This window comes from Salmo salar, chromosome 12, assembly GCF_965601325.2.
Source record: "Salmo salar chromosome 12, fSalSal1, whole genome shotgun sequence".
Lineage (NCBI taxonomy): Eukaryota > Metazoa > Chordata > Actinopteri > Salmoniformes > Salmonidae > Salmo > Salmo salar.
The window spans coordinates 84,995,794-85,021,960 of NC_138302.1; positions in this window are offsets into that span (position 1 = coordinate 84,995,794).

Sequence of the window (26,167 nt, forward strand, 5' to 3'; positions counted from 1 at the left end):
CAGCTTTGAAACAGATCCAAAGGTTCCAGTGCCTTCTTCCTTGGGGACTTCCCATCCAAGATCGGATCCGGAGGTACCTACGTTTTTGTCCTCTGTTCTATCTCCTTCTCCGATGGCTTCTACCTCAAGTTCAGATCCTCGGAGCTCCCACCCTCATCAGACCGTGAGGCTGCCTGAGAGACCAGCCCATTCAACATCATCAGCTGTCATCATAGGCAGGTCTACGGTGAGAAAAATCTCAGTTTCCAAGGCAAAAACCCTGTGCTACCCATGAGCATGAGTACAGGACAAGGCTGCTTCTGACTGTTCTTTGACAGATGCCAGGAGCTGACACTGTCGTAGTCAATGTTGGGTCAAATGACATCAGGAGGGCTAGCTCGGGAACATCTGAAAATGTATTTTAAAGAACTGATTTTAGAATTACAAGACTTTACAAAATTGGCAATTATTTGAGGTCCAGTACCATCGTTGGGTGTGAACGATTCAGCAGACTACTGGCATTACACATCTGGATTAAAGATTATTGTAGCTCTGCTGGAGTCACTTTAATAGATAACTTTGAAACCTTCTGGAAACAGAAGATATTCTACAGGAATGACAGAGTCCATCCAAATCATCTTGGCTCCTGGACTCTGTCCATGCATTTCAAGGCTGCGTTAAGACAATGACTTATCAATGACCCAAGACCAGCTCAGTTAATCCCTACCATTCTGACAATGAGTCGTCATAATGTTGCATCAAATTTACCTTATCCTAGGGTCGTTGGCAGACACAATGTAAGTAACTTAATTTATGTCCCCCTAATTGCCCTGGATAGCTCTGTTGATCCAACAGCTATTGTATGCAGTAATCATGAGCCTATGAACGAGAGTTACACTGTTAGCACTGAGGCGGTGTATCCTAGTAGGAAGATCACTTTGTGCAGCTCACCCTGCACTATCAGCTCCAATATAAATAACATGAGCAAGTCTACTTCTGATAAGCTTCCCAGTAAAGCATTAAAAAAAATCTAGCAACCCAGAAAAGTGCTAAAAATAGCCAATATTAACATATGCAGCCTGAGAAACAAGGTCCATGAAGTCAATAACTTGCTTGTAAACAGATGACATTCATATTCTGACTATCTCTGAAACTCACTAACATAATACCATTGATGATACAGTGATCATGATCATTAGAAAGCAAATTACGGACTCCTTTTTAAATCTGCGTATTCCTCCAAAGCTCCGTTGTCCTGAGTCTGCACAACCCTGCCAGGACCTAGGATCAAGGGAGACACTAAAGTGTTTTAGTACTATATCTCTTGACACAATGATGAAAATAATCATGGCCTCTAAACCTTCAAGCTGAATACTGGACCCTATTCCAACTAAACTACTGAAAGAGCTGCTTTCTGTGCTTGGCCCTCCTATGTTGAACATAATAAACGGCTCTCTATCCACCGGATGTGTACCAAACTCACTAAAAATGGCAGTAATAAAGCCTCTCTTGAAAAAGCCAAATCTTGACCCAGAAATTATAAAAAACTATCGGCCTATATCGAATCTTCCATTCCTCTCAAACATTTTTGAAAAAGCTGTTGCGCAGCAACTCACTGCCTTCCTGAAGACAAACAATGGATACGAAATGCTTCAGTCTGGTTTTAGACCCCATCATAGCACTGAGACTGCACTTGTGAAGGTGGTAAATTACCTTTTAATGACGTCAGACCGAGGCTCTGCGTCTGTCCTCGTGCTCCTAGATCTTAGTGCTGCTTTTGATACCATCGATCACCACATTCTTTTGGAGAGATTGGAAACCCAAATTGGTCTACATGGACCAGTTCTGGCCTGGTTTAGGTCTTATCTGTCGGAAAGATATCAGTTTGTCTCTGTGAATGGTTTGTCCTCTGACAAATCAACTGTAAATTTCGGTGTTCCTCAAGGTTCCGTTTTAGGACCACTATTGTTTTCACTATATATTTTACCTCTTGGGGATGTCATTCAAAAACATACTGTTAAATGTCACTGCTATGCGGATGACACACAGATGTACATTTCAATGAAACATGGTGAAGCCCCAAAATTGCCCTCGCTAGAAGCCTGTGTCTCAGACATAAGGAAGTGGATGGCTGCAAACGTTCTACTTTTAAACTCGGACAAAACAGAGATGCTTGTTCTAGGTCCCAAGAAACAAAGAGATCTTCTGTTGAATCTGACAATTAATCTGGATGGTTGTACAGTCGTCTCAAATAAAACTGTGAAGGACCTCGGCATTACTCTGGACCCTGATCTCTCTTTTGAAGAACATATCAAGACTGTTTCAAGGACAGCTTTTTTCCATCTACGTAACATTGCAAAAATCAGAAACCTTCTGTCCAAAAATGACGCAGAAAAATTAATCCATGCCTTTGTTACTTCTAGGTTGGACTACTGCAATGCTCTACTTTCCGGCTACCCGGATAAAGCACTAAATAAACTTCAGTTAGTGCTAAATACGGCTGCTAGAATCCTGACTAGAACCAAAAAATGTGATCATATTGCTCCAGTGCTAGCCTCCCTACACTGGCTTCCTGTTAAGGCAAGGGCTGATTTCAAGGTTTTACTGCTAACCTACAAAGCATTACATGGGCTTGCTCCTACCTATCTTTCCGATTTGGTCCTGCCGTACATACCTACATGTACGCTACGGTCACAAGACGTGGGCCTCCTAATTGTTCCTAGAATTTCTAAGCAAACAGCTGGAGGCAGGGCTTTCTCCTATAGAGCTAAATTTTTATGGAATAGTCTGCCTACCCATGTGAGAGACACAGACTCAGTCTCAACCTTTAAGTCTTTACTGAAGACATATCTCTTCAGTAGGTCCTATGATTAAGTGTAGTCTGGCCCAGGGGTGTGAAGGTGAACGAAAGGCTGGAGCAACGAACTGCCCTTGCTGTCTCTGCCTGGCCGGTTTCCCCTCTTTCCACTGGGATTCTCTGCCTCTACCCCTATTACAGGGGCTGAGTCACTGGCTTACTGGTGTTCTTCCATGCCGTCCCTGGGAGGGGTGCGTCACTTGAGTGGGTTGAGTCACTGACGTTGTCTTCCTGTCTGGGTTGGCGCCCCCCTTGGGTTGTGCCGTGGCGGAGATCTTTGTGGGCTATACTCGGCCTTGTCCCGGGATGGTATGTTGGTGGTTGGAGATATCCCTCCAGTGGTGTGGACGCTGTGCTTTGGCAAAGTGGGTGGGGTTATATCCTACCTGTTTGGCCCTGTCCGGGGGTTTCATCGGATGGGGCCACAGTGTCTCCTGACCCCTCCTGTCTCAGCCTCCAGTATTTATGCTGCAGTAGTTTATGTGTCGGGGGGCTAGGGTCAGTCTGTCACATCTGGAGTATTTCTTTTGTCTTTTCTGGTGTCCTGTGTGAATTTAAATATGCTCTCTCTAATTCTCTCTTTCTCTCTTTCTTTCTTTCTCTCTCTCGGAGGACCTGAGCCCAAGGACCATGCCTCAGGACTACCTGGCTTGATGACTCCTTGCTGTCCCCAGTTCACCTGGCCGTGCTGCTGTTCCAGTTCCAACTGTTCTGCCTGCAGCTATGGAACCCTGACCTGTTCACCGGACGTGCTACCTGTCCCAGACCTGCTGTCCCAGACCTGCTGGAACCCTGACCTGTTCACCGGACGTACTACCTGTCCCAGACCTGCTGTTTTCAACTCTCTAGAGACAGCAGGAGCGGTAGAGATACTCTCAAAGATCGGCTATGAAAAAGCCAACTGACACTTACTCTTGTGTTACTGACTTGTTGCACCCTCGACAACTACTATGATTATTATTATTTGACCATGCTGGTCATTTATGAACATTTGAACATCTTGGCCATGTGCTGTTATAATCTCCACCCGGCACAGCCAGAAGAGGACTGGCCACCCCTCATAGCCTGGTTCCTCTCTAGGTTTCTTCCTAGGTTTTGGCCTTTCTAGGGAGTTTTTCCTAGCTTCTACACCTGCATTGCTTGCTGTTTGGGGTTTTAGGCTGGGTTTCTGTACAGCACTTTGAGATATCAGCTGATGTAAGAAGGGCTATATAAATACATTTGATTTGATAGCAATACATGGTTATATTATTTACCGAAAAGACAGAAATGCCAACGGGGCGGTGTTGCGGTCTATATAAAGAAACTGTAAGGATCGTCAAAATGAGACGACCAAGGTGCAGCGTGGAATATGTTCATCTTGTGATTTATTTACTCAGAACACGATAAAAGTAATGAACAAAGAAAATACAACCGTCACGTTCTGTAGGCACACAAAGCAATACAAAAATAAGATCCCACAAACACAGGTGGAAAAAAGGCTGCCTAAGTATGGTTCCTAATCAGAGACAACGATAGACAGCTGCCTCTGGTTAGGAACCATACTCGGCCCAACACAAAGAAATACAAAACATTGAATGCCCACCCCACACCCTGACCTAACCACATAGAGAAACAAACCCTCTCTCTCAGGTCAGGGCATGACAGAAACACATTCCTGTAAAGCTTAGAGACGATCTAATGTTAAATACTGTTGAAGTAATATGGCTACAGGTTCATCTGCCTGAAGCCCTTTATTGTGCGAAGCTGCTATAGACCACCAAGTGCTAACAGTCAGTATCTGGATAATATGTGTGAAATGCTTGATAATGTATGTGATATCAACAGAGAAGTACATTTTCTGGGTGATTCAAACATTGACTGGTTCTCATCAAGCTGCCCACTAAAGAAAAAACTTCAAACTGTAACCTGTGCCTGCAACCTGGTTCAGGTTGTCAGTCAACCTACCAGTGTATTTACAAACAGCTCAGGAATGAAATCTTCAACATGTATTGATCACACCTTTACTAATAAAGCAGTATCCAAATCCATAGGATGTTCTCATCACAATATAATAGATATATCTTGGAAAACCAAAATTCCAAAGGCTGGGCCTAATATAGTGTATAAGAGGTCATACAATATGTTTTGTAGTGATTCATAGGTTGATGATGAGAATAATATTTGCTGGTCTGTGGTGCGAAATGATCTGTGGTGTGTAAGCAACCACTCACAGCACTTGACACATTTATGAAACTGCTTATTCCAGTTACTAAATATGCATGCACCCATTAAGAAAATGACTGTAAAAACTGTTAAATCCCTTGGATTGATAAGGAATTGAAAAATGGTATGGTTGAGAGGGATGGTATGGCAAAAAAGTCTGGCAGCCCAACTGATTGGCAAACGTACTGCAAATTAAAGTAATTGGCAATATCCGTTGGTTTTGTGATGAATGAGCCATCTGATTAAATGAATGATGGAGCTGAATTAGCTTTTTTCCCAAAAATGTCATTTAAGATGCTCCAAAGCTTTTTACTATCTTTCTTTATATAATTTATCTTTGTTTCATTGTACAGTTTGTTTTTATTTTTATTTATCTTAGTCACATTATTTCTTAATTACTTTTTCATTGGCAAGATAAGCAAACTTTGGGATGACATGCCAGCAACAAATGATGACACTACACATCCAAGTATATCTGACCAAATTATGAAAGACAAAAATGGTACTTTTGAATTCCGTTAAGTCAGTGTGGAAGAGGTGAAAAAAGTATTGTTGTCTGTCAACAATGACAAGCTAACGGGGTCTGACAATATGGATGGAAAATTACTGAGGATAATAGCGGACGATATTGCCACTCCTATTTGCCGCATCTTCAGTTTAAGCCTCTAGAAAGTGGTTGCCCTCAGGCCTGGAGGAAAGCTAAAGTCATTCCACTACCCAAGAACAGTAAAACCCCCTTTACTGGCTCAAAAGGCCGACCAATCAGCCTGTTACCAACCCTTAGTAAACTTCTGGGAAAAAATGTGCTTGACCAGATACAATGCTATTTCACAGTAAACAAACTGACAACAGACTTTCAGCATGCATATAGGGGAGGACACTCAACAAGCACGGCACTTATACAAATGACTGACGCTTGGCTGAGAGAAATTGATGATACAATGATTGTGGGGGACATCTTGTTAGACTTCAGTGCAGCTTTTGACATTATCGATCATGGTCTGCTGCTGAGAAAACGTATGTATTATGGATTTACACCCCTCTGCTATAATGAAGTTAAAGAGTCACTTGTCTAACAGAACACATAGTGTTCTTTAATGGAAGCCTCTGAAACATAATCCAGGTAGAAGCAGGAATTCCCCAGGGTAGCTGTTTAGGCCCCTTGCTTTTTTCAATCTTTACTGACAACATGCCACTGGCTTTGAGTAAGGCCAGTATGTCTATGTATGCAGATGACTCAACACTATACATGTCAGTTACTACAGCAACTGAAATGACTGCAACACTTAACAAAGAGCTGCAGTTAGTTTCCGAATGGGTAGCAAGGAATAAATTAGTCCTAAATATTTCCAAGAAACATTGTATTTGTATTTGGACAAATCATTCACTAAACCCTACATCTCGTAATGAATCATGTGGAAATTGAGCAAGTTGAGGGAACTAAACTGCTTGGAGTAACCCTGGATTGTAAACTGTCATGGTCAAAACATATTGATACAACAGTAGTGAAGATGGTGAGAAGTCTGTCCATAATAAAGCACTGCTCTTCCTTCTTAACAACACTATCAACAAAGCAGGTCCTACAGGCCCTGGTTTTGTCGCACCTAACTACTGTTCAGTAGTGTGGTCAGGTGCCACAATAGAGGGACTTGGGAAAATTGCAGTTGGCTCAGAACAGGGCAGCACGGCTGGCCCTTAAAAGTACATGGAGAGCTAACATTAATGACATGCATGTCAATCTCTCATGGCTCAAAGTGGAAGAGAGATTGACTTCATCATTACTTGTTTTTGTAAGAGGTGTTGACAAGCTGAAGGTACCAAGCTGTCTTTTTAAAATACTAGCACACAGCTCGGACACCCATGCAAAGCCCACAAGACATGCCACCAGAGGTCTCTTCACAGTCCTCAAGTCCAGAACAGACTATGGGAGGTGCACAGTACTACATAGAGCCATGACTACATGGAACTCTATTCCACATCAGGTAACTGATGCAAGCAGTAGAATCAAATCAAATAAAAAAAAATCACATGCGCCAAATACAAAGGTGTAGACCTTACAGTGAAATGCTTACTTACAAGCCCTTAACCAACAATGCAGTTTCAAGAAAATACCTTTAAAAAAGTAAGAGATCAGAAAAACAAATAATTAAAGAGCTTCCTAGGGATAGCCCCCTTTTTAAAAATGTTCACCTAAAATGACTTACCCAAATCCAACTGCCTGTCGCTCAGGCCCTAAAGCAAGGATATGCATATTCTTGGTACTATTTGAAAGGAAACACTTTGAAGTTTGTGGAAATGTGAATTAAATGTAGGAGAATATAAGACAATAGATCTGGTAGAAGAAAATACAAAGAAAAAAACAACAGTTTTTTTTCTACCACCATCTTTGAAATGCAACAGAAAGATCCCACATCTAGCCATCATGCTGATTGTAATTCCGATTGTGTCCACAAGATGGCAGCAGTGTATGTTCAACATTTCAGACAGATAACTTGAAGTATGAGCAAACTACATGATATTTAGTTTGAAGTCACCCAGGTACATTTGGGCGAATTGTAAAGGAGACATTTACATTCACATTCCATTTTTCTGCAAGAATATTGACAAATCTGTATACTTGGACTTTTATTTAGCTTTTCCAGTATTAGTAGCCATATCATAAGTTCAACATTTGCAAACAACCAGTTTTCATGACTTCATAACGCTCCATATTCTTATACTTTTTGTCCAAAAGGAAAAGCCTTGCTGTCGCACAAGGTTAGCAGCTACATTTTGCAACAGATACAGGGTTTCCCGTAAAGCCCAGTTCATTGGCTATCTAGCTAGCTTTGTTTGACCCAGATTGGTGCTTATTTGACAAAGTTACAGTCGATCAAGTGAAGTACGCCCGCGTCATTGGTGTGCCATGAAGGCGTCGTTCTCTGACCAAATTTGGTGTCATATAGGATATACTACACCCCTAATGATATAGTGAAGTCTGGTTACGTTCTAGGATCTCTGAGGAATAAATACGAACATGATTTGACTGGTTGAAACATTGTTTAGGGTTAGATTTTCACAGATTCCTTTCTTTGCAAACTGAACAAGTGGAAATACAAAATCGATCGTGCATGCTATATGGACCTTTTTAGGATATGAAAAGGGATTTTATCTAAACAAAACGACACTTCGTGTTATCTCTGGGACCCTTTGGATGATAAATCAGTGCAAGATTTCAGAATGTAAGTAAGTTACACATTTCACCTTCAGAGGTGAATTTATCAAACCTATCGCGGTGAAAAAAGTGTTTTGTTGTTAGGAGCTCTCCTCAAACAATAGTGTGGCATTTTTTCACAGTAATACCTACTGTAAATTAGACAGTGTAGTTATATTAACAAGAATTTAAGCTTTCAGCCAATATAAGACACTTATATGTGCCGACATTTGTTGTTTCTCTAAAATCTGCGATCGTGACAAAGGCGCTGCATAGGTGTCCCGTCATCCTGCAGCAGGAAATAACAATAGTGGGGCTATATACAGGGGTTTCCAGTACAGAGTCAATGTGTCAATGTGTCAATGTGTGGGGGCACCGTTATCGAGGTAATTGAGGTAATTATGTACATGCAGGTTGGGTTATTAATGTGGCTATGCATAGATAATAACAGAGAGTAGCAGCAGCGTGGGGGGGGGGGGGTGCAAATAGTCTGGGTAGCCATTTGATTAGTTGTTCCGGAGTCTTATGGCTCTGGGTAGAAGCTGTTTTGAAGCCTCTTGGACGTAGACTTGGTGCTCCGGTATTGCTTGCCATGAGGTAGCAGAGAGAACAGTCTATGACTAGGGTGGCTAGAGTCTTTGACAATTTTTAGGGCCTTCCTCTGACACCGCCTGGTATAAAGGATTTAAAAAGCAGGTAAAAATACACCTATGGAACAGCAGGGACTGTGAAACAACACAAACATAGGCACAGACACATGCATACACACACATGATAACATATGCTCTCTACACACGTGTAGACATGGGTTTTGTGTTGTAGATCTGTGGTAGTGGAGTATGGGCCTGAGGGAACACACTCAGTGTGTTGTGAATTCTGTAATGAACGTATTTTAATATTTTAAAAATTGTATAACTGCCTTAATTTTGCTGGACACCTTGGCAGCAGCTACTCATAAATACAAATACAAATACAAACCATCTCAATTTGGTTGATATCGGGGGATTGTGGAGGCCAAGTCATCTGATGCTATACTCCATCACTCTCCTTCTTGGTAAACTAGCCCGTACACAGCCTGGAGGTGTGTTGGGGCATTGTCCTGTTGAAAAACAAATGATAGTCCCACTAAGCCCAAACCAGATGGGATGGAGTATCACTGCTGTGGTAGCCATGCTGGTTAAGTGTGCCTTGAATTCTAAATAAATCACAGACAGTGTCACCAGCAATCACCTCCACACCATAACACCGCCTCCTCCATGCTTTACGGTGGGAAATAAATATGTGGAGATCATCCGTTCACCCACACTGCATCTCACAAAGACACGAAGCTGGAACCAAAAATCTCCAATTTGGACTCCAGACCAAAGGAAAATTTCCACCGGTCTAATGTCCATTGCTCGTGTTTCTTGGCCCAAGCAAGTCTCTTCTTCTTATTGGTGTCCTTTAGTAGTGGTTTCTTTGCAGCAATTCGACCATGAAGGCCTGGTTCACTCAGTCTCCTCTGAACAGTTTATGTTGAAATGTGTCTGTTACTTGAACTCTGTGAAGCATTTATTTGGGCTGCAATTTCTGAGGCTGGTACCTCTAATGAACTTCTCCTCTGCAGCAGAGGTAACTCTGGGTCTTCCATTCCTGTCCTCATGAGAGCCAGTTTCATCAAAGCGCTTGATGGTTTTTGCGACTGCACTTGAAGAAACTTTCAAAGTTCATGAAATTTTCCGTATTAACTGACCTTCATGTCTTAAAGTACTGATGGACTGTCGTTTCTCTTAGCTGTTCTTGCCATAATATGGACTTGGTCTTTGACCAAATAGGGCAATCTTTTGTATACCCCCCTATTGTGTCACAACAGAACTGATTGGGTCAAACGCATTAAGAAGGAAAGCAATTCCACAAATGTACTTTTAAGAAGGAACATCTGTTATCGAAATGCATTCCAGGTGACTACCTCATGAAGCTGGTTGAGAGAATGCCAAGAGTGTGCAAAGCTGTCATCAAGGCGAAGGTGGCTATTTGAACAATCTCAAATATAAAATATATTTTGATTTGTTTACCACTTTTTTGGTTACTACATGATTCTATATGTGTTATTTCATAGTTTTGATGTCGTCACTATTATTCTACAATGTAGAAAATAGTAAAAATAAAGAAAACCCTTGAATAAGTAGGTGTTCTAAAACTTTTCACTGGTAGTTTAGGTTGTAAACTTTAATTCATAGGCTAGGATGTAGCAACCTCATGATGGGTATAGGGAAAATGTGAGTATCATGAAGTAGACTTAACCTATCAATGTTACATTCAGCTGGGTGAATGGATTGTGAATGACAGTCATCCAATATGCTGTAATAGAAATAATGCCATGATCATGAAAAAATATTGTCCTCCCTCATCTTAAATGTCATGACTGCCACTGTCCTACATAATACCGGGTGATGCGAACTCCTGGGAATGGGAGGTTGGGGGGGTACTGCCTACCACCATTGTTCCTCTATTGACTTTCTGTGGCCTCACTCCGGTATAATGATGCAGGCTTGAATGCAATCAGCCTAGAAAGGGAGGCTGGCTGGCAGATTGACTTTCCCAGAAGAGCGGACCTGCAGGTTTGGCCACAGTCAATCATTTTCCCTCCCACAGGCTATCTGGACCAGGCAGACACACTCTGATGACAGCAGTATTAGTCATGCTGATTCCCATTCAAATGAGTCTTTGACAGTGCATATTATTATGGAATATATTACGTTGGCTACTCAGCTTTGTAAAGTCAAAATTGATTAGTGTCCTTTTTTTTGCTGCCATTTTGTGATTGTATGCATGTATTACTTACTATATAACTCCCCACAAGCATTTACAACTTGATGGGAGCTAACATTGAATAGTCAAATGCTGTTAATTGAGGACTGTCATAATGATGTAGTTAGTATCCTAGAAACCATCCCGAGTTTCTCAAGTGTGTCGTTTTTTGTAAAAAGCCTCTCTGTTTATCAAACAGATTTTCACCGGGTCAAATGATGTCTATCCTGAAGTGAACTTGCTATAATTAACAGATCTCACTTCAACCCACACTTCTACCTCCAGAGGAATGCCAAAGGCTTAATTTGATTTTAAATGTTGTTTGCTTAAACCATTAGGCTAACACCCACCTAGATATCTGCTCTGCCCTGCTATTAACTCGTGGTTGATTGATTCATTTTCTTTGCTTTTGGTGTGTCGTGTCATTGCTATAGCGAAGTTGTGCCATGGATCCTCCTTCGTGCACATCATTAGTTGTATGAGGGGCAATGAGGGCACATATATTACATTTTACATTACATTACATTTAAGTCATTTAGCAGACGCTCTTATCCAGAGCGACTTACAAATTGGTGCATTCACCTTATGATATCCAGTGGAACAACCACTTTACAATAGTGCATCTAAATCTTTTAAGGATGGGGGGGGGGGGGGGGGGGTTAGAAGGATTACTTTATCCTATCCTAGGTATTCCTTAAAGAGGTGGGGTTTCAGGTGTCTCCGGAAGGTGGTGATTGACTCCGCTGTCCTGGCGTCGTGAGGGAGCTTGTTCCACCATAGGGGTGCCAGAGCAGCGAACAGTTTTGACTGGGCTGAGCGGGAACTGTGCTTCCTCAGAGGTAGGGGGGCCAGCAGGCCAGAGGTGGATGAACGCAGTGCCCTTGTTTGGGTGTAGGGTCTGATCAGAGCCTGAAGGTATGGAGGTGCCGTTCCCTTCACAGCTCCGTAGGCAATCACCATGGTCTTGTAGCGGATGCGAGCTTCAACTGGAAGCCAGTGGAGAGAGCGGAGGAGCGGGGTGACGTAAGAGAACTTGGGAAGGTTGAACACCAGACGGGCTGCGGCGTTCTGGATGAGTTGTAGGGGTTTAATGGCACAGGCAGGGAGCCCAGCCAACAGCGAGTTGCAGTAATCCAGACGGGAGATGACAAGTGCCTGGATTAGGACCTGCGCCGCTTCCTGTGTGAGGCAGGGTCGTACTCTGCGAATGTTGTAGAGCATGAACCTACAGGATCGGGTCACCGCCTTGATGTTAGTGGAGAACGACAGGGTGTTGTCCAGGATCACGCCAAGGTTCTTAGCACTCTGGGAGGAGGACACAAGGGAGTTGTCAACCGTGATGGCGAGATCATGGAACGGGCAGTCCTTCCCCGGGAATATATCTGACCCTGAAACAAGCATTTATGTTTTCCTATTCCTATTCCTTGAATAGGTTATGCAGTGGCCAGCTCACATATTTTGTTATTGTGGGTGGCATATTGAACAGATAGTTATCAAATCCCTAAACGCCCTATCCAGCTATTTGTTATAGGGGCTGAAGTACTATGAACTCAATAGCCTGGCCTCTGTGTGGTGGAGGTGACTAGAAATCACGCTCTCATGATGAGGTAGCCTATTATCCTGTCCTGGGTTCACAAACCATGGGAGAGCTATGCAGTATCTGCATGATTGGGGTGTTTAGTAGTAGACAGGAAAAAAGACCCTCGGTTTCAACCTCTTGAAAAACATTGACTGTCACTGTAATTCAATTAAAGATCTGAGACATTTGAGTGATGTGGATGAAAGGACAGAACATCAGTGGTGGGAAAAGTACCCAAATGTTATACTTGATTAAAAGTAAAGATACCTTAATAGAAAATGACTCAAGTAAAAGTGAAAGTCAGCCAGTAAAATACTGCTGGAGTAAAGGTCTAGAAGTATTTGGTTTTAAATATACTTAAGTATCAAAAGTAAATGTAATTGCAAAAATATTCTTAACCTGTTTAGGATAGGGGGCAGTATTTTCACGGCCGGATAAAAAACGTACCCAATTTAATCTGGTTATTACTCCTGCCCAGAAAATAGAATATGCATATAATTATTTGATTTGGATAGAAAACACCCTAAAGTTTCTAAAACTGTTTGAATGGTGTCTGTGAGTATAACAGAACTCATATGGCAGAACAAAACCTGAGAAGATTCCATACAGGAAGTGCCCTGTCTGACCATTTTCTATTTTCAGTGTTTGAACGAAAACAAGGTCTCCCGGTCGGAATATTATCGCTATTTTATGAGAAAAATCGCATAAAAATTGATTTTAAACAGCGTTTGACATGCTTCGAAGTACGGTAATGGAATATTTTAACTTTTTTTGTCACGATACGCGCCGGCGCGTCACCCTTCGGATAGTGTCTTGAACGCAAGAACAAAACGCAGCTATTTGGATATAACTATGGATTATTTGGAACCAAAACAACATTGGGTGTTGAAGTAGAAGTCCCGGGAGTGCATTCTGACGAAGAACAGCAAAGGTAATCCAATTTTTCTTATAGTAAATCTGAGTTTGGTGAGTGCCAAACTTGGTGGGTGTCAAAATAGCTAGCCATGATGGCCGGGCTATCTACTCAGAATATTGCAAAATGTGCTTTCACCGAAAAGCTATTTTAAAATCGGACACCGCGATTGCATAAAGGAGTTCTGTATCTATAATTCTTAAAATAATTGTTATGTTTTTTGTGAACGTTTATCGTGAGTAATTTAGTAAATTCACCGGAAGTTTTCGGTGGGTATGCTAGTTCTGAACGTCACATGCTAATGTAAAAAGCTGGTTTTTGATATAAATATGAACTTGTTTGAACAAAACATGCATGTATTGTATAACATAACGTCCTAGGAGTGTCATCTGATGAAGATCATCAAAGGTTAGTGCTGCATTTAGCTGTGGTTTTGGTTTTTGTGACATTATATGCTAGCTTGAAAAATGGGTGTGTGATTATTTCTGGCTGGGTACTCTCCTGACATAATCTAATGTTTTGCTTTCGTTGTAAAGCCTTTTTGAAATCGGACAATGTGGTTAGATAAAGGAGAGTCTTGTCTTTAAAATGGTGTAAAATAGTAATATGTTTGAAAAATGGAAGTTTTGGGATTTCTGAGGTGTTTGTAATTCGCGCCACGCTCTATCATTGGATATTGGCGAGGCGTTCCGCTAGCGGCACATCTAGATGTAAGAGGTTTTAAGTATCAAAGTAAAAGTATAAATAATTTCAAATTCCTTATATTAAGCAAACCACACGGCACCATTTTCTTGTTTTTTTTTATTTACAGAGAGCCAGGGGCACACTCCAACACTCAGAAATATTTACAAATTAAGCATTTGTGTTTAGTGAGGCTGCCAGATCAGAGGCACTAGGGATGACCAGGGATGTTCTCTTGATAAGTGTGTGAATTTGACAATTTTCCTATCCTGTTAAGCATTCAAAATGTAACAAGTACTTTTGGTTGTCAGGGAAAATGTATGGAGTAAAAAGTACGTTATTTTCTTCAGGAATGTATTGAAATAAAAGCAAAAGTTGTCAAAAATATAAATAGTAAAGTTAAGTACAGATACCCGAAAAAACGTCTTAAGTAGTACTTGAAAGTATTTTTACTTAAGTACTTTACATCACTGCAGAACATAATCTCCTCCTTGATATATTTTGAATGTATTTATAGTAAAAGTAGGGAAAGAGGATTTCTAGAAGTGTTCTCTTTTTTTAATCTTCCTCTAAAATAACTATGCTACGCTTGTTCATATGAAGAGGTACCTCGTAAAATATTGCAAGACCTACGCTTTGATTCATTTTTAAGTGTTTTTTCCCACAAGCAATCTTTTTGAATGTACCAATCCATATTGGTTCCTTGAAATTGCAGGAAAATTCCTATATACTGTGAGGGAAAAATGTCATACTTACCTGATTTGTTTGATATTAATAGTAAACAATTATTTACTTAACAAACAGTAAGATATTTCTGTCCTGCTAATGCTTTGTTTTATGGTCTCCACTCTAGTTCCCTGCAGCTAATCTGGACATATGGTCATTAGAGATGGCTTGAGCTGACAAATGAGTTAAAGACTGCATTACATAGACAAGATGTGGTGGGTGAAACCGAGATAGAGATAGCCAGGATGAGTTTGGAACAATTTCTTATTGTCTCTAAATAATCCTTGCATCTGGGATACTAAGCCAGGCTGGGGTTAAGATGACAAGCCACCTGCAGATAACAACAGGATGAACCCAGAGTGGTTTATGATGCTCCTTGGTCTGCATGAGGGGGGGGTTGAACCAACCACGACTGAGCATTGTTAGTGTCACCTATACAGTTGAAGTCGGAGGTTTACATACACCTTAGCCAAATACATTTAAACTCAGTTTATCACAATTCCTGACATTTCATCCTCGTAAAAATTCCCTGTCTTAGGTCAGTTAGGATCACCCCTTTATTTTAAGAATGTGAAATGTCAGAATAACAGTAGAGAGAAGGATTTCTTTCAGCTTTTATTTCTTTCATCACATTCCCAGTCAGTGGGTCAGAAGTTTACATACACTCAATTAGTATTTGGTAGCATTGCCTTTAAACTGTTTAACTTTGGTCAAACATTTCGGATATTCTTCCATAAGTTGGGTGAATTTTGGCCCATTCCTACTGACAGAGCTGGTGTAACTCAGTCAGGTTTGTAGGCCCCCGAGCTCGCACACACTTTTTCAGTTCTGCCCACACATTTTCTATAGGGTTGAGGTCAGGGCTTTGTGATGGCCACTCCAATACCTTGACTTTGTTGTCCTTAAGCCATTTGCCACAACTTTGGAAGTATGCTTGGGGTCATTGTTCATTTGGAAGACCCATTTGCGACCAAGCTTTATCTTCCTGACTGATGTCTTGAGATGTTGCTTCAATATATCCACATAATTTTCCTCCCTCATGATGCCATCTATTTTGTGAAGCGCACCAGTCCCTCCTGCAGCAAAGCACCCCCACAACATGATGCTGCCACCCCTGTGCTTCACGGTTGGGATGGTGTTCTTCGGCTTGCAAGCGTCCCCCCTTTTTCCTCCAAACATAACGGTGGTCATTATGGCCAAACAGTTCTATTTTTGTTTCATCAGACCAGAGGACATTTCTCCAAAAAGTATGATGTTTGGCCCCATGTGCAGTTGCAAACCATAGTCTGGCTTTTTTATGGTGGTTTTGGAGCAGTGGCTTCTCCTTGCTGAGCGGCCATTCAGGTTATGTCGATATAGGACTCGTTTTACTGTGGATATTGATACTTTTGTACCTGTTTCCTCCAGCATCTTCACAAGGTCCTTTGCTGTTGTTCTAGGATTGATTTACACTTTTCACACCAAAGTATGTTCATCTCTAGGAGACAGAACGCGTCTCCTTCCTGAGCGGTATGATGGCTGCGTAGTCCCATGGTGTTTATACTTGCATACTATTGTTTGTACAGATGAACGTTGTACCTTCAGGCGTTTGGAAATTGCTCCCACGGATGAACCAGACTTGTGGAGGTCTACAATGAATTTTTCTGAGGTCTGGCTGATTTCTTTTGATTTTCCCATGATGTCAAGCAGAGGGACTGAGTTTGAAGGTAGGCCTTGAAATACATCCACAGGTACACCTCCAATTGACTCAAATGATGTCAATTAGCCTAACAGAACCTTCTAAAGCCATGACATAATTTTCTGGACATTTCCAAGCTGTTTAAAGGCATAGTCAACTTAGTCTATGTAAACTTCTGACCCACTGGAATTGTGATACAGTGAAATAATCTGTCTGTAAACAATTGTTGGAAAAATTGCTTGTGTCATGCACAAAGTAGATGTCCTAACCGACTTGCCAAAACTATAGTTTGTTAAACAAGACATTTATGGAGCGGTTGAAAATGACTCCAACATAAGTGTATGTAAACTTCCGACTTCAACTGTATATAGTACTATGCATTTGTGTAAAGGTTAGGTTACTCTGTCCAACACTCCTAACTCAGTTGCCGGAGAGCAAGGAAACCGCTCAGGGATTTCACCATGAGGCCAATGGTGACTTTAAAACAGTAACAGAGTTTAATGGCTATGATAGGAGAAAACTGAGGATGGATTAACAACATTGCAATTACTCCACAATATTAATTAACCTAAAAGACAGTGAAAAGAAGGAAGCTTGTACATAATACAAATATTCCAAAACATGCATCCTGTTTGCAATAAAGCACTAAAGTAAAACTGCGAAAACAAACGTGGCAAAGAAATTGACTTTATGTCCTGAAATTGACTTTATGTCCTGAATCCAAATTGTTATGTTTGGGGAAAATCACTGAGTACATCTCTTTATATTTTCAAGCATGGTGGTGGCTGCATCATGTTATGGGTATGCTTGTCATCGGCAAGGACTAGGACATTTTTTAGGATAAAAAGAAACAAAATAGAGCTAAACACAGGGAAAATCCTAGAGGAAAATCTGGTTCAGTCTGCTTTCCAACAGACACTGGGAGACAAATGTACCTTTCAGCAGAACAATGACCTAAAATACAAGACCAAATACACAGTTGCTTACCAAAGCTGTTTTGACTTAAATTGACTTGAAAATCTATGGCAAGACTTGATCATGTCTGTTTAGCAATGATAAACAACTAACTTGACGAAGCTTGAAGAATTTAAAAAAAGAATAATATACAATCCCAGTGTGCAAAGCTCTTAGAGACTTACCCAGAAAGACTCACAGCTGTAATCTCTGCCAAAGGTGATTATAAAATGTTTTGGCTCAGGGGGTTGAATACTTAATTAATCAAGATACAGTATATTAGTGTTTTAATTTTCATATCTATTTTTTACAAATGTTAAAATTTTACTTCCACGTCGACATTACAGAGTATTTTGTGTAAATAGTTGACAAAAAATGACAATTCAATCCATTTTAATACCACCTTGTTATACAATTGTTTTGGGGAAAAAGTCAAGGGGTGTGAATACTTTCTGAAGGCACTGTAAGTGTTTGTGGAACGCCTTTAGCGCAGCCCATGGCAGGTGTCTGTGACTCATATGGGTAAACCAAGATGGAAAGGAAAGCACTGATTAGGGCTGCTGGAGCGACAAGGCAGCCTGATGGTGCTTCTGATGATGACTCCTGGCACTTTCTGTTTCTGTTGTAATCCCCTGAATTTATCAGTTCGCATCATGGAGTGTTGTTTAGTGTTGTTCTGTAAACAGTTTTCACCTAGGCAAAACTGATATGTTCGAACAGCTCTCAAAGACATAATTGACCTTTACCAGACGCAATGTGACCATATCCTGCTTCCCTTCTATTAACGTTTAGCAGAGGTAAGCCTAATGTACCGGTAATGGTATAAACACAGACTACTTCCTCCATCTTCACTTACCTCACTTTCAAACATGAAGTCAACTTTAGAACTCCCCTGCAATTATCAAAAAGGTCATAGAGGATTCTGCTCTATTGTAGATACTGGACAGTTGAAGTTCTGGAAGGCTCACTTCTGGGGTTGTTCTAGTAAAAGACGTGAGGCTGATCATAGATATACAGTGCATTCGGAAAGTATTCAGACCTCTTGACATTTTACACATTTTGTTACGTTACAGCCTTATTCTAAAATGTATTAATTATTTATTTTTCTCATCAATCTACACACAATACCCCATAATGACAAAGCAAAAATATATATATATTTTTTTAATTTTGCAAAAAGAATAATGCAATAAAATGAAATATTTACATAAGTTTTCAGACCCTTCACTCAGCACTTTGTTCAATCAACTTTGGCAGTGATTACAGGCTCGAGTCTTTTTGGGTATGACGCTACAAGCTTGGCACACCTGTATTTGTGGAGTTTCTCCCACTCTTCTCTGCAGATCCTCTCAAGCTCTGTCAGGTTGGATGGGGAGCGTCGCTGCACAGCTATTTTCAGGTCTCTCCAGAGATGTTCGATCGGGTTCAAGTCCGGGCTTTGGCTGGACCACTCAAGGACATTCAGACACTTGTCCCGAAGCCACTGCTGTGTTGTCTTGGCTGTGTGCTTAGGATCGTCCTGAGGTCCTGAGCTCTCTGGAGCAGGTTTTTATCAAGGATCTCTCTGTACTTTGCTCCGTTCATCTTTCCCTTGATCCGGACTAGTCTCCTAGTCCCTGCCGCTGAAGAATATCCCCACAGCATGATGCTGCCACCACCATGCTTCACCGTAGGAATGGTGCCAGGTTTCCTCTAAATGTGACACTTGGCATTCAGGCCAAAGAGTTTAATCTTGGTTTCATCAGACCAGAGAATTTTGATTTTCATGGTCTGAGAGTCTTTAGGTGCCTTTTGGAAAACTCCAAGCATGCTGTAATGTGCCTTTTACTGAAGAGGGGCTTCCGTCTGCCAATCTACGATTAAGGCCTGATTGGTGGAGTGCTGCAGAGATGGTTGTCCTTCTGGAAGGTTCTCCCATCTCCACAGAGAAACTCTGGAGCTCTGTCAGAGTGACCGCCGGGTTCTTGGTCAACTACCTGAGCAAGGCCCTTCTCCCCCGATTGCTCAGTTTGGCCCGGGCGGCCAGCTCCAGGAAGATTCTTGTGGTTCCAAACTTTTTCCATTTAAGAATGATTGAAGCCACTGTGTTCTTGGGGACCTTCAATGCTGCAGACATTTTTTGTTACCCTTCCCCAGATCTGTGCCTCGACACAATCCTGTTTTGGAACTTTCAGACAATTCCTTCGACCTCATGGCTTGTTCTTTTGCTCTGACATGCACTGTCAACTGTGGGACCTTATATAGACAGGTGTGTGCCTTTCCAAATTATGTCCAATAATTTGAATTTACCACAGGTGGAGTCCAATCAAGTTGTAGAAACATCTCAAGGATGATCAATGGAAACAGGATGCACCTGACCTCAATTTCGAGTCTCATAGCAAAGGGTCTGAGTACTTATATAAATAAGATATTTCTGTTTTTTATTTGTTTATTAATTTACAAGAAAATTCTAAAAACCTGTTTTCGCTTTGTTATTATGGGTTATTGTGTGTATATTGATGAGGAAAATGTTTTGTTTATCCTGACATTAAAGTCTCCAGCATGTCCTCTGTGAGAACAGACATTTTGATCTGTCTCAGAATAGTCTGTTATGGTCTGGCCTTAGTGGCCTGTCCTCTCTCCCATTCATACTGAAGCCACCTTCTGACAGGCCTAAGGGGTGTCAGTGTAGTCCATCAGGATTTGGCAGTCTATCATCTAGAGCTATAGCACTGTAGTGCTTGAGGCGTCACTACAGATCCGGGTTAATTCCCGGGTTGTGTGGCAGGTGGCCGCGACCAGGAGACCCATGAAGCAACGCACAATTGACCCATCGTCGTCTGGATTAGGGGAGGGTTTGGCTGGCTTAGATGTCCTTGTCCCATCGTGCTCTAGCGACTCCTGTGGCGGGCCGGGCGCATGCACGCTGACACGGTCGGCAGTTGTACAGTGTTTCCCCCAACACTTTGGTGCGGCTGGGTTCCGGGTTAAGCGAGCAGTGTGTTAAGAAGTTTGGCAGGGTCGTGTTTTGGAGGACGCATGGCTCTCGACCTTCGCCTCTCCCAAGTCCGTACAGGAGTTGCAGTGATGGGACAAGACTGTATCTACCAATTAGAAATCATGAAAAGAGGTTAAACAATATATATATCTCTGGGAATGGTGCATGATAGTTGCTTGGCTTTGGAACATTCTCAGCAGATTTAAGGCACTCGACCCAAGAAATATATTTTCTTGGTATTTTATTACTTTAACAGAATGGTTCCTAAAAGTTCACACATGGTTACATTTAAGTTAAATTTTAGGAATGCTTTAGGAATGTTCTCCAACTGGTTTGACGTTGAGAATGTTCTCAGATAGTTCAGAGTACTTCAGCATAACATTTCCTACAGATTTCCTCATGGTTCTACTTAAAGGCATGTTCTAAAAGCGAAAATGTTCCATAAAAACCACAAGAAAACCACATAAAAACCACATTGCATCACAGCGTCACTACAGACCCGGGTTCGATCCCGGGCTGTATCACAACCGTCCGTGATCGGGAGTCCCATAGGGCGGCGCACAATTGACCCAGCATCGTCTGGGTAAGGGGAGGGTTTTGCCGGGGGGACTTTACTTGGCTCATCGTGCTCTAGCGACTCCTTGTAGTGGCCCAGTTGCCTGCAGGCTGACACGGTCGTCAGTTGAACAGTATTTCTTCTGACACATTGGTGCGGCTGGCCGGCGGGAGTTAAGAAGCGTGGTTTGGCGGGTCATGTTTCGGAGGACGCTTGACTCGACCTTTGCATCCCGAGCACGTTGGGGAGTTACAGCAATGAAACAAGATCGAAATTGAAGAGAAAAAGGGGAGAACAAAAATGTATAATACAAGATTATAATAATAATAATAACATATACGTTTCATTCTTAGCATCAACAACGCTCTTTCTATCCTCTATCTTGTTCAGTGTGTTCATGTTTTTTCGGCCACACCTGATCTTAAAGAGTGCTTGTTCCTTTTAAATGTAGCCTGTTTGAATAGACTAAAATGAACAGCTTTGTATGCATAAAATAACATGGAATGCTAGCTCCATCCTTGTGGCGCAGTGGACTAATTCCATGGACAGAGAACAGAAGTTTATAGGTTTGATGATGCCATGTCACAATAAAAATGTAATGTGTTTACATGATTAACCTCTCTTGGGTATGTGGGACGTGACCGTCCCACCTGCGGGACACACTACTCAACAGCCAGTGAAATAGCAGGGCGTTAAATTCAAAACCACCAAAATCTCATAATTCAAATTTCTCACACATACAAGTGTTATACACCATTTTATAGATAAGACTCTCGTTAACCTGTCTGTGCTGGGGGCAGTATTTTCACGGCCGGATGAAAAACGTACCCAATTTAAACAGGTTACTACTCTGGCCCAGAAACTAGAATATGCATATTATTAGTAGATTTGGATAGAAAACACTCTGAAGTTTCTAAAACTGTTTGAATGGTGTCTGTGAGTATAACAGAACTCATATGGCAGGCAAAAACCTGAGAAAGATCTAAGCAGGAAGTGGAAAGTCTGAGAATTGTAGTTCTTCTTTTGATTCTCTATCAAAGCTACAGTGTCTGTGGGGTGACGTTGGACTTCCTAAGGCTTCCATTGGCTGTCTAAAGCCTTCAGAAAGTGGTTTGAGCCTTCTCCTGTCACTGGGTAGAATATAGGAGCTCAGTTACTGGGTGGTCTGCCTGGCAACAAAGGGATTGGATATGCGCGTCACGCGAGCACGCCGTTTCTTCTTTTTCTTGTTGAATGAATACGCTATTGTCCGGTTGGAATATTATCGCAATTTTACGTAAAAAATACCATAAAGATTGATTTTAAACAGCGTTTGACATGCTTCTAAGTACGGTAATGGAACATTTTGACTTTTCGTCTCTTGTTCAGCGCTCGCGCGTTATGCCTTTGGATAAGTGATCTGTATGCACAAACAAAATGGAGGTATTTGGACATAAATATGGATTATTTCGAACAAAAACAACATTTCTTGTGGAAGTAGCAGTCCTGGGAGTGCATTCTGACGAAGATCAGCAAAGGTAAGAGAATATTTCTAATACTAATTCTGAGTTTAGGTTGCCCCGAACTTGGCGGGTGTCTGAATAGCTCACCGTGATGCCTGAGCTATGTACTCAGAATATTGAAAAATGTGCTTTCTCCGTAAACCTATTCTAAAATCTGACACTACGGTTGCATCCAGGAGTAGTCTGTCTATAATTCTTTAAATAATTGTTATATATTTTGTCAACGTTTATGATGAGTATTTTTGTAAATTGATGTGCACATTCACTGGACGTTTTGGTGGGAATACATTTTCTGAACATCACGTGCCAATGTAAAATGCTGTTTTTGGATATCGAACAAAGCATACTTGTATTGTGTAACATAATGTCCTAGGAGTGTCATCTGATGAAGATCGTCAAAGGTTAGTGCTTCATTTAGCTGTGTTTTGGGTTTTATTGACACATGTTCTTGCTTGGAAAATGGCTTGTGTGATTATTTTTGTCTATGTACTCTCCTAACATAATCTAATGTTTTGCTTTCAGTGGAAAGCCTTTTTGAAATCGGACAATGTGGTTACATCAAGGAGAAGTGTATCTTTAAAAAGGTGTAAAATAGTTGTATGTTTGAGAAAGTTGAATTATGACATTTTGTTGTTTTTGAACGCTAGCGTCACACCTAGACCATAGAAGTTAACTGTTAATCCGCTTCTCCATTTTAAAGATACACTTCTCCTTAATCCAACCACATTGTCCGGTTTGAACAAAGTTGGCTTTAGTGTTTTGAGCAGACCCCTTTGTATTGAAGCAGCAGAAGTAAGAAAAAAGTACACATCTCATATTGTTTCCTTCGGAAAGCATCTGTCAGATCTTTTTTCTCTTTGAATGTCCTTGATTTTCTTTTTCATCTTTTTTTCTTGTTGAATATTTTCTTGATTTTCTTTTTGACAAGTGTCTCTAGACTAGAATGAGGATTTTCATTAACAACATCGATTGTGGAAATATTTCCGTGCAGACTCACTCATCAAAAACATATGTTGAAAAACAACCTTTGTGTCAAATGTTTGGTACATCCGTATTTGAAGGGCAGTCTGAACAGAGTCCATATATGTTTCAGTCGTTGAGTCTTGAAAGAGTCAGGACAAACTCATCATGTATTACGCTGCAGTATGTCTACTTGATTGATAGGTTCATGTCTTTAACACAAAAAAACATCCTATCTATACCATACAAGATCAAAGCCTTACTGGAGAGTTGAAAGCAATGGATTATTAAGACAGCAACGCAATTTTCTTTGAAAAGTAGCCTTGATGTCAGAGACAGAATGCCTCAAAGTGTGGATCCCCTCTTTTCATCCCAATCATCAATAATGCCCAACCTTTACCTCTGAAGCTACGGAGATGTAGCTATAGGTGGATCACTGATGCCTGGAGTTTACAAATCAAATCAAAGTTTATTGCAGCGAAATGCTTGTGTTACTAGCTCCAGTAGTGCAGTAGAGTGTCTCGCAAATACAATACAAATAGACAACAACAAAAATGTATTCCAGAGTGGACACTCCAGAGTAGATATATTAGAGTGAGCATGTGTCACAATCCAGAATAGAAATTGGTGGTGTGTATGTAATTTGGAAGGAAAATAATATGTACAGTAGTAAGTACAGTACCAGTCAAAAGTTTGGACACTCCTACTCATTCAAGGGTTTTTCTTTATTTCTACTATTTTCTACATTGTAGAATAATAGTGAAGACATAAAAACTATGAAATAACACATATGGAGTCATATAGTAACATACATTTATTTTAAACAAATCTAAATATATTTGATATTTGAGATTCTTCAAAGTAGCTACCCTTTGCGTTGATGACGTCTTTGCACTCTCTTGGCATTCTCTCAACCAGCTTCATGAGGAATGCTTTTCCAACAGTCCTGAAGGAGTTTCCACATATGCTGAGCACTTACTTGTTGGTTGCTTTCCCTTCACTCTGCGGTCCAACTCATCCCAAACCATCTCAATTGGGTTGAGGTTGGGTGATTGTGGAGGCCAGGTCATCTATCACTCTCCTTCATGGTCAAATAGCCCTTACACAGCTTGGAGGTGTGTTTTGGGTCATTGTCCTGTTGTAAAACAAATGATAGTCCCACTAAGCGCAAACCAGATTGGATGGTGAATCGCTGCAGAATGCTGTGGTAGCCATAATGGTTAAGTGTGTCTTGAATTCTAAATAAATCACAGACAGTGTCACCAGCAAAGCACCCCCAAACCATTCTACCTCCTGTGTTACTTCATAGTTTTCATGTCTTCACTATTATTCTACAATGTAGAACATAGTAAAATTAAAGAAAAACCCTGTAATGAGTAGGTGTGTCCAAACTTTTGACTGGCACGGTATTTGTGACCAACAGATGCATGTCTGTATTCCCAGTCATGTGAAACTCATACATTAGGGTCTGATGAATTTATTTCAATTGACTGATTTCCTTATATGAACTATAAGGGTTGACATTTTTAAAACGTTGACATTTTTGCATGTTGTATTTACATTTTTGTTCAGTATATATGTATATATGTATATATGATCTGCATATGATAATAGAAAATACAAATTTGATTAACCTTTGCATTCATTTGAATTCTTAATTTTAATAATTTTTTTGCTGAACACATTTACTTAATGAAAATATATAAATGACAAGGAACATGACTGACGTGGACTTGTGCTTTGTGATAATAATCGCTCATTAAAGAGGGATTAAGCAGTCGACATATGAATAATAAAAATATGATACATGAACATGAACATGAATTCTCATTTGGCATGCATAATCTTCAGTCCAATTCAAATGCCATCCCACGGCTCTCCCTCTCCTTTCATTTGTGGACTCCATGTTTCCAAGCTCCTCATGCTTTTCATGCATTGGTTATTACATTTTCTTGCTGGTTTTCCTTATGGCAGAGTCTACTCTTCATATTAATGTAGGGTAGGCGTACCTATTAAGCCCACGTATCCATGATTAAGCCCACATGCATCTTTGGTTAACTTCTTCGGGATCGGTGTTCTGTCCACGGGATGGTTGAGCTAACGTAGGCTAATGCGATTAGCATGAGGTTGTAAGTCACAAGAAAATTTCCAGCAGGCCACAAATGTGCATGTGTCTGCTCAAACGGTCAGAAACAGACTCCATGAGGGTGGTATGAGGGCCCGACGTCCACAGGTGGGGGTTGTGCTTACAGCCCTGTGCTCTTCACAGATGAAAGCAGGTTCACACTGAGCACGTGACAGATGTGACAGAGTCTGGAGATGCCGTGGAGAACGTTCTGCTGCCTGCAACATCCTCCAGCATGGCCGGTTTGGCGGTGGGTCAGTCATGGTGAGGGGTGGCATTTCTTTGGGGCGCCACACAGCCCTCCATGTGCTCGCCAGAGGTAGCCTGACTGCCATTAGGTACCGAGATGAGATCCTCTGACCCCTTGTGAGACCATATGCTGGTGCGGTTGGCCCCGGGTTCCTCCTAATGCAAGACAATGCTAGACCTGCTGCTTGCAGGGCTCTGGCAGTGCTCCTCCTGCTCCTCCTTGCACAAATGCGGAGGTAGTGG